This window comes from Pavona decussata, unplaced genomic scaffold (assembly GCF_977016875.1).
Source record: "Pavona decussata unplaced genomic scaffold, jaPavDecu1.1 SCAFFOLD_249, whole genome shotgun sequence".
Lineage (NCBI taxonomy): Eukaryota > Metazoa > Cnidaria > Anthozoa > Scleractinia > Agariciidae > Pavona > Pavona decussata.
In genome coordinates, this window is record NW_028145653.1 from 296880 (window position 1) to 306988 (window position 10109).

At 34.4% G+C, this 10109-nt stretch overlaps 1 long non-coding RNA gene across 1 annotated transcript; it reads left to right on the plus strand.

The window, feature by feature from the left end:
• Positions 1-7908: 7908 nt before the first annotated feature.
• On the plus strand, positions 7909-10077 carry LOC146457042 (uncharacterized). The gene is made up of 2 exons (XR_014858626.1): positions 7909-8067; positions 8186-10077. It is a non-coding gene; the product is annotated as an uncharacterized LOC146457042 (long non-coding RNA).
• Positions 10078-10109: the final 32 nt, after the last annotated feature.

The window sequence follows — 10109 nt, forward strand, 5'->3', positions numbered from 1 at the left end:
TCGCTGTTTCGGCCCCAGAACTCTGGAACAAACTACCTATCGACATCCGTAATTGCGACAATTTAAATGTTTTTAAACGTAAACTTAAGACTCATCTTTTTTCGAATTATTTTAAACAAATATGATTTTCACTTTGTAAAGCGCTTAGAACAGAACTGGATAAGCGCTATATAAGTAGTTATTATTATTATTATTATTATTATTATTATTATATCGTAAAGAAATCGTAAGTGGATCGGAAAGAGGTAGTAATGAGACAGCAAGGAGGATGTTTTAAAAAACCGTAAAAAGAAAGTAACTAAAGGAGATCGTACAGACATTGCAAAGAGATCACTAAAGTAGATGGTGAAGAGGTTTTTGAAAAGACCACAAAGATTTGTTTTTAAAGAGATTGCATCGAGGTTGTAAAGAGTTCGTAGAGAGACACGTACAGTAAGCAGATGGTAAAGACATTGTAACAGCTCGTAAAAAGATTGTAAAGTGTGGAAAAGGAAATAAGTAAGGGTACAATTAGAGGTTACTTTGGAACACGCCACCTCATAACATTTGATCATGAAATGTGTCCTCTATTCTAGAGTTGGCTACAGATAGGCAACTACTGCAAAAACATCAATATTGTGTTTTGTTGTTGTCGGTCATAAGAAAAGGCCTTTATCCGGGTGTATCGTGTGACGATGGATTAACGGACGCACATGTTAGGAACCTTTTTTTTTCTGTTATTTTACGAAAATAAGTTTTAATTGCCTGGTTTAATGGCTTTCGCTCTCAAGAGTCTCCTGTAGCTCAGTGGCAGAGCATCCGAACTAGTAATCGGAAGGTCTTAGGTTCGACTCCCGAAAGGAGCACACGGATTTTTTTTCCCGAGTATGCCTGTGTCATTTACTGATTAAATACATCATTCTCATTTATTCACCAGGCTTAACACATTCCATCACATTATTTCCAACAAAAATATAGTTTTTATTTTACCGACATTTTATTACGATGAAAATTTTTGAGGCATTTGTAGCTAAATGTGACCACTAATTGTATCTTTCCCTCTTGTTTCTCTCGCTGACATCAGACTCTGACAAACTGTCACACTTGTGATACAACGTATAGGGAGTGGAGATAGAATTTTTCCCAAGTAGTCATCTTTTTGTATTCAGACAAATGACTGAAAATCTATGCATTTTACTTCGTTTAGTTTTTCCAGAATTGAAGCATAGGCCTGTCTTTCTTGGGGGGTAGGAGAGCGAAGGCAATACCGTTCAATGCCTCGGGTTTTTTTTTCAGTGTATTTCTTGGTGTATGTACCCGTACGTTCTTAATTTATATCTTTCTATTTCATTTAAATTCAATCACAAAAATTTTCTCCCAGTAAAAGAGGATAATTGGACAGTTTATCCATACATTCAAATGCGGTAAGCAAATCTCACATTTCAAATTTATTTGTATAAGATAGGATTTATAAGCAATACGCCATGTTGTTTTATTTTACTTGATCTTCCTTTAATTCCAGGCGTGTTGATATAAAGGATAAAGAATATCTGTCTATCTTAAGGTGGCAAGATAAGAATAGAATATAAAACTTTGTAGAAGTTGTCGTAATTTTTTTTTTATTGTAATATAGTTTTTAAGTCAATCTCTGATTCTTAGCGAATACAGAGACTATGAGTATTCCCCGATCATGAGGTACTGTTGACTCAGAAATGGGTGAAAGAGTTTTTCTCGTCATATAGTGTAAGAGTACATGAATTTTTATTTTGTAAAACAAAGATGAAAAGAAATTTCAAGGTTTCAAAAAGACCACAGTTTGAATGTGTGCGGGAAAATACTCCAGACAGCTATTTCACGCAAAAAAACCCACTGGCTTAGGTTTGAACAAAAGCATAAAAATGTCAAGTTTATTCATTAGCACTTGGGCATGGAATTCCACTCCAAATATGGTTTTTCTATCGACCAGCGATTGGTTCCAGCTTCTAATCCATATTCATGACTGAAAGTGCAGAATTCTCGTCAAACTAAACAACTGCTTGGCGAGTGAGGATGTGTGAAGGTGACCTTTGTCGTTGAAGCTTTACTGATTCGCCAGGAACAAGCGTCAAAGACTTTGAAGGAAGGAATATTCGCTTCGCTAAGACGCAAACGGTAAGAGTCTAATTCCATTACGTGTTTTCAGTAGGTAAAATTTCGAAGTCAGTCGATGTAAGCGCGTCCTGGAGTTTCGTTTTATCGACGTTGCGGCTCACTCTGCGTGGTTTTAGAATAGAATAACTAAACAGCGCCTTGTAAGAAGAGCTTAACAGACATATACCAGTTGCAGAAGAGTTAACAATAAATAAATTGAATTTAAGGTCTTTTCTGTGGCAAGAAATCTTTTTTCCAAATTGTCCGAAGCGGCCACGTGTTGAGAACTTTGCCAACTGCTTTGCATTGAAAAACTACGAATTTATTTTGAATTCCTGTTTTGAGTTGAGACACTCACTTAGGCAAGTTGTACTCTTGAAACTTAGGTACAAGTTCACTTTCCAAATTCATTAGCTCTCTTCAACAACTTTCGCTGTGGTACTGTTTATCATGCTGTATAAGGTGGTTCTACTTTTTTGAATCTGTGGATGAAATCCTTAAGTGTGAACATTCAAATGAAAGCTACTGAGTACTACTGCTTATCATGCTGTACAACGTGGTTCTGTGGATGAAATCCTAAAGTGTACTCTTGAAACTTAGGTTCAAGTTCACTGTCCAAATTCGTTAGCTCTCTTCACTAACTTTCGCTGTGGTACCGTTTATCATGCTGTACAAGGTGGTTCTACCTTTTGAGTCTGTGCATGAAATCCTCAAGTGTGACCATTCAAATGAAAGCTACTGTGCAGTACTGTCCTATGGTGCCTTTTGTTTGTCATTACTTTACAAGATGAGACTCCAAAATATTTTGGATTTTTATTTTGGGCTTTTCTGATCCTAAAGAAATATCGCATGCTAATGATGATTGTGGTGACGACGACGATAAACGTTATTTAAATTTCAAAGTAATTAGCAAAGCATGCTGCTGACTTTGTATGGGCGTATTTGTTGAACACAAACTCATGTGTTTTGTTTGTTTTATTTTCAGGAAGGACATTTTCATAAGAAAGAAGATCGAACAGGAGGAGCAAAAGGATCAGAAAAGAGGAAAAAGCATTGAACTGAAGCAAACGGAACAAAGATAAGATTTCATTTGTGTATAAAAATGATACCTTTGAAAGATGGCGGCGGTGTATGACAAAATTATTGAATTTTCAATTCAGCAACAGTCAATTGATGATCTATTTACCAAAATATCGTATGTTTAAATTTGGCGACTATCTAACCATTTTGTGAGAGGGCAGATCCGGGAGGGATTAAGCTGATATTTTCAGTCAGAAATGCTGACGCTCGAATATACGGTCGCTTAAATGAGTTAATTTTGAACACACTGTCGATGCAGCAGAATTTCTTTCAATCATTATAAAATATACCAGCCATCTTTTTATGGTATTATTCTGCAGATCGGTTAAGGCATTTTTAGCGTTAACTCTGAGTGATCAGTCCATACTGACATACTTTAACGCCAAATTTTCGCGATTTCAATTTGTTTTATGTATAGATTTGTCAACAAATTAACTTGCAACTTAAATTGAATTTTGTTAAAAGTAAAATTGGGATATGAAAATTGAAAATGAAAAAATTTCAAAAAATTGAAAATTGAAAACGTCAACGTCGGAGATCACTCAGTGTTGCGCTATTTAGAAATCGGTTAAGTTATTTTTCAGTTATATTCTGTTGCCAAGGTGGAAATGCAAGTTGTATAAAAGGAAAATGAAAAAATTACGCTGTATAAAAGGACAGGTCGGTCAAAAGCTAAACAATTGTTTCTCTTTTTTCCAAAAAAGAAAAAAAAAATGAAATCTGAAACACTTCAAGTTAAGTCGAAACACCGAACAAGGATATCAAGAGATGAGACTAGCGATTGCGTTTTCGTTGTTAACTACAAAACAATTTGATGGAATTGAAAACATCCAAAAGAAATGTTTGTTTACGTAGGTCAATCTATTATTACCTGATTGTTTACAAATGTCTTGAAAAATATCTATTACTTGGTGTGTAAAATGGAGATTTTGTTGATGGGCTTACCTTTTAACTGAAATACAAAAGAAATGGAAGCTTAAATTTCAAAATCACGGATTCTTCAGTTTTCTATCACTCTCCGTTTTGGTTAATTCGATATCAAATTGCCTGATTATGTACAAAAATCTTCAAATTCTATATCATTTGGCCTGTGAATGGAAACCTTGTTCATATTCTTAGGAAAACGGACAATTAAATTTCAAAATAAATTCTTTAGTTTTGGATCTCTCTCGGTTTTGGTTAATTAGATATCAAATTGCCTGAATATATACAAAAATCTTAAACTCTATCATTTGGTCTGTGAATGGAAGTCTTGTTCATGTTCTTACGAAAATGGACGCTTAAAAATTAAAATAAATTCTTTAGTTTTGGATCTCTCTCTGTTTTGGTTAATTCGATATTAAATGGCCTGATTATCTACTAAAATCTGCAAAATTCTGTATCACGTGGTCTGTGAAATAGAAACTCTGTTGACGACCTTGATCTTTGGACTGAATTACAAAGAAACTAGAACCTTAAATTAAAAAAAAAATTCTTCAGTTTTGGCCAATTCGCGATGGGAATAAAAATAAAAATCAAACATCTACACTTAGCAGTTCCATCTTCGCTTCCTGTTGTCAAGGGAACACAAGGCTTTAAAGAGGATCCCCATGGAAACGTGTATTACTAATTCATTGTTTAAGTGTAGCGTGGACATATTTTATCAAGATTTCATTGATCGAAAATTTTATTATTTACTGAAAAGGAAAAAATTATCGAGGATCCCTTCTGTTATTCCTTATGTTCCCTTTACATGCTGTAGTATGTATGATAAAAACAAGCGTCTGGTTGGAATGATGTGGACTAAACGATAGCAAACGTCTCGGGGACATCTTTTGCACAAAATTAGAGTTACAGACCACAAAAGATTGAAGGATTTTCCCACCATTTCATTTCTGGCAGAGATAAAAAATATAAATTTGCAGGTTTGCTGTATTCCAATTTTTTTTGTCCGAAATAAGTTCCACGTAAATTGTTTCTTAGTTCGGAAACAGGTTTTTTTTAAACGATTAAAATCATTACAAGAAGGCATACAAAAAGAGGACTTCGAGGACTAAGTCATTAATTTACCACCACAAACGAAAAAAAGAAGAACAACAGTTTCAGAGGACTGACAACTTTCTTTTAAGTTTGGGCTTACGGCAAACGCGCAAAATTCCAATTGATTTCGAAGTATTTCTCAGATAATTTTAAAATTGCCTTGTATTTGAAATCAACTTTTCCTGTCGAAAAAAATTGAAGAATTTACGTTCAACCGAGTTGTTTATAAAACAGTTCACGAGAGTTTTGTCTGCTGCTCACACTTTTATGTCCCGTGCAAAGATACTATGAAAATCTGACGTCAAAGTAAAATTATGTGAAAAAAAAAAAAACAAAAAAAAACCCAATTTATCAAGTTAGAATTTTCCAACCCAAGAAAGATTAGACTTTCGCTATTTTGATAAAAAAAAGTGATTTAAAACGTGAAAGTAGAAATCTATCGCACCCTACATTTCAAGTTCGCGCTTTCGGCAAAGGCAAAAATTCAAATTCATTTCGAAACATTCCTCAGAGAATTTTACAATTACATTGTATTTGAATTCAAATTTTCCTGTGAAAAAAAATTGAATAGATTATACGCACGACCGAGTTGTTTACAAAATAGTTCACGAGAGTTTTGAAGAAATCTATTGCACTCTACATTACAAGTTTGCGCTTACGGCAAAGGCACAAATTCAAATTCATTTCGAAATATTCCTCAGAGAATTTTACAACTGCATTGTATTTGACGACCGAGTTGTTTACAAAAGAGAGTTTTGTCTGCTGTTCACACCTTAGAGCTGTGTGGAACAATCTGTAATGTCCTTTGTGGTCCTGTTGACTATAAAAATTGAACAAATCAATGACACAAAATAACGCTATTTTGAAATCTCAACGGATATTTCTTACTTCTACTGGTGGGAAAATTCAATATTGGGGCTTAGATTAGTTTTTCATTCGAGTTTCTTCTTTTCCCATTATTTCAACCAGATGGTAGTTTTTTTAGTATTTAATTTTATGTTTAAGATCTTGTTCAACTGAATCAGTGTTACATGGGGCAAGACAAACGAGTGAAAGCACGTTTTTTAAACTCGAACTAGAAAGTGAACGAACTAAATTATCAGACTTAGAGGAATCGAATTGCGTTGATATTTGCCAAAATATTATCAAGAGCCAGAAGGTAAACAAACCAGCTACTATTAAACATGTAAAGAAATTGTCTATTTAATCGTCAATCGTCAAAATTTTAACTTTTACTGGAAAATAAACGAACTGTGAGTTATATAGAGAATTGTCTTGGACTGATTTCCAAATGATTGTGTTGAACTTAAGAGCAAACAGACCAGATATCATTACCGATTTGTTTTGTTAGTCTCAAAAATGTTTACTGAAAATAAGAGAAAAATGGATTGACAAGAGAATTTTTAAATTTGAAAACATTGATTATGCATGAGAACTTGAGAAATTCATTTAAAAAGCGCCAAACAAAAATTGATATTTCAAAACAAAATAAAGTACGAACTAGACAGTCTTGATTTTTCTAAAATGAAACGTAGCTGGGAACAAGTTAGCGACAAAGTACAAAGAATTTGTTTCGATATTCAAAACAACTTGATAATTTTGACCAAAAAGATGCTTTTACTCGTTAAATTCGTCCTGTCCTCTGTAACACTGTTAGTTGTTAGCCTGTGCTGACTTTACTTGCTAGTTGGACAAGATCTTTTAAAGCGACATGGTAAGCTAAAAGGTTTTGCAGCTGTTTAAATTTGGTTTTAGTTTGGAAAACAAAAACATTTTTTCAATTGGTTTTATGATCAAAATTTCTGCGATCATCCAATTTTTTCCTGCTGCGAAACGGCTTACCATGTCGCTCTTTTAGCTTACACCACTTCGCAAAGGAAACTTCACTTCAGACAAATTTCGTTGAAAATTTTCTAAAATTCAAGACTTAAATTTGGCAACAAGAAGTTTCCTTACGAAGTGGTGTTTGTTTTTTGGCGGGTTCAAATTTGCTAGGGCATTCCTTGAAATTTTTTTCTTATCAAAAAATTTCGAAGGGTGCCCCATTAAATTTTTTTGCGAAAATTGTTGCCAGGGGAAACTCTGTGCAAATTTCTTCAAATTTTCCCGCCAAAAGACTTAGTATATATAGGAAGAAACATTTTGTCACACCTTTAATTAGTTAAAAGATTTTTACTTAATTAATTAACTTATTATTGAAAACCATTGTTAAAGGCTGGTTTCCATATGATCGCAGATCGCAATAAGGTCTGCGATCGTCTGCGATCCTGCGATCGTGATCGCAGACGATCGCAGAAGATAGAACCATGCTCTATGTAAAGGCTGGTTTCCATATGATCGCGGATCGCAGATCGCAAATCGCAGATCGCAATAAGGTCTGCGATGGTCTGCGATCATATGGAAACTACTTCTGCGATCGTCTGCGATCCTGCGATCGTGATCGCAGACGATCGCAGAAGATAGAACCATGTTCTATCTCCTGCGATCGTCTGCGATCAATTGCGATTGTTTGCGATCTGCGATCTGCGATCTGCGATCCGCGATCATATGGAAACCAGCCTTTAGATAGAACATGGTTCTATCTTCTGCGATCGTCTGCGATCACGATCGCAGGATCGCAGACGATCGCAGACCTTATTGCGATCTGCGATCATATGGAAACCAGCCTTAAGAAAGAAAATAAAGAACACACAATGCAACTGAAACAACTGTTTTAATCTTTATTGTCTTTTATTATTAGCTAATAAAATGAATACTTGACAACCAAAATAGATATTAAATATTGCATTAGACCTTGAAAATTTAAAAAAAAAAAAAAAAACGGCGCATGCGTATTTTAGGCGCCCGTATTTTTTCTAAGTCTTTTGGCGGGAAAATTTGACATTTTCAAACAGAGTATAACTAGCTGGAATGATTAAAAAATTAAAAAAAAAAAAACGGCGCATGCGTATTTAAGGCGCCTGTATTTTTTTTAAAGTCTTTTGGCGGGAAAATTTGAGCAGTTTAAACGGCGGTTACCAAAGAAAACAAACCAAGGCAAAACAAAATGAAGAAACGATCAAAATGCATATAGATTTGGCAATGTATTTGTCTGAAAAAATCTTGTTACAGGAGATTCTCTGATGTAAAACATACACGTAGTTTTTGTTTTAGCTTGTCCTCAAACTTTGCTTACGAAAAGGTTTACGACTTTTGCTTACAAAATTGAAAAATTTGAAACGCGTTGAAAAAAATTTTCAGCAGTAGTGGCTATTTTAAACGTTTAAAATTGTCTTCGAGTCTGACACTTTGTCGTTTGAAAAGCAGTACACCGCCCGTGATACAGTTGAAAGCAAATGAGTACCGTGTAAATAAACGCTAGCTTATTGATACAGTGCAACACAGATATAACGGCCGAACGAGAAGAAAAACTTTCAAAGTAAATTTAACTCGACGAAAATGTTTCAATCCTGCAAGTTTAAAGTAGAAATCACAAATTGCTACTGCATAATTTCATGAAACTTTTTACAGGAAAACCGAAGTTCGTTTCTCAATCAGAATGCAATAGTAATAGCCTGAAATTTTGTGGTTTTCCTTTGTTATTGTTTAAACCACTGACGTTTTCGAAATATGTTAATTTGAATAGGGAGAGAAAGAAAGCAGAAATTTTAATAAATTATCACAACCTGCATTTTATTGAAAGTGCAATGTTTACGCTAGCGCTAGCAAACGCGCGAAATTCCTTGAATTATTTGTTTTTGAGCTAGCCGACATTTCTTACATTTACCTTACACCTGTCTAGCTTTCAAATTGAAAACCTGTTTTTTAGCACGGTAAATTTTGAAGTACAAAACATTTCATCTAAGCTAAAACTTCTACAGATAAAAATCAAATGTAAATCAACTGATTTCGAAAGTGGGAGGAGTTTGGTCCCTTTTGTACTGCGCCTTTTGGTTAAAAAAAAAAACGTTGAAAACTTAACTGCAGACAAACAGATGGTCTGAGAAGGTTAATTTTATACACTGATTGGATGTGTTACTGAAAAAAGGCATATTGATAAAAAGCTGGTAAGATAACAAAAGATGAAGAGCCTTATAAATTATTTAGAAATTGATGATACTGAAATTGACCGGGGGTTTAAATTTTCACTGGGATAATCAAATTCTTTACATAACTGCAAACTGAAAACCGTGGCGTGATAACTTCAAATTTTCGTTCAGAAAACACGTCTTAACTGACAATAAAATCCTCATAGAAACTTGTAAGTATGCAAAATCTAACTGAAAGTAAAGAAACTTTAAGTTCATTTACCTGCAGAATTTAACTAAGTGTGAAGAGACAAATATTGTCTTCCACTTTTACTGACATAGGAAGCCCTAATTTTGAAATTCTCAAGTAATGAAGACTAACATCTGTTTAACTTAAACAAACTCGTTACTGAACACTTAGTAATAATGTCTCTGAAATTCAAAGTTTTCCTGAAAACTGAACACGCATAATTCAAACAAAAAGCTCCAAAATGGAATGAATTTTTCAACGACAAACATTTCAACTGCAAACAGACTCAGGGATGTCCTGCTAATGATTTTGCAAACCCTGTTCAGCTTGGGGTTTTTTTCTGAGTTCCTTAACCTGAGGGGCACTTTGTATCGGCCCCTTTCATCACTTCAAGAGCATTAACACTATGACAATGAAACCTGGAGGGTAAATTATATGCCCAAACTGTTTCCTTTTGTGCTGAAAAAAAAGGACAATAAGGTCATATGATGTGGCAATCACGTGATTGATTCTTTCCAGCTGCCACCTTGAGTTCGCCATTTTGGATTTCTCGATTTCATGGCCAAAACCTCAGAAAAGCATTCAAATTGACTCAAAAATAATCAAAACCAAAATGGTTAAAAAAATGTAAAAGCAACCACGAT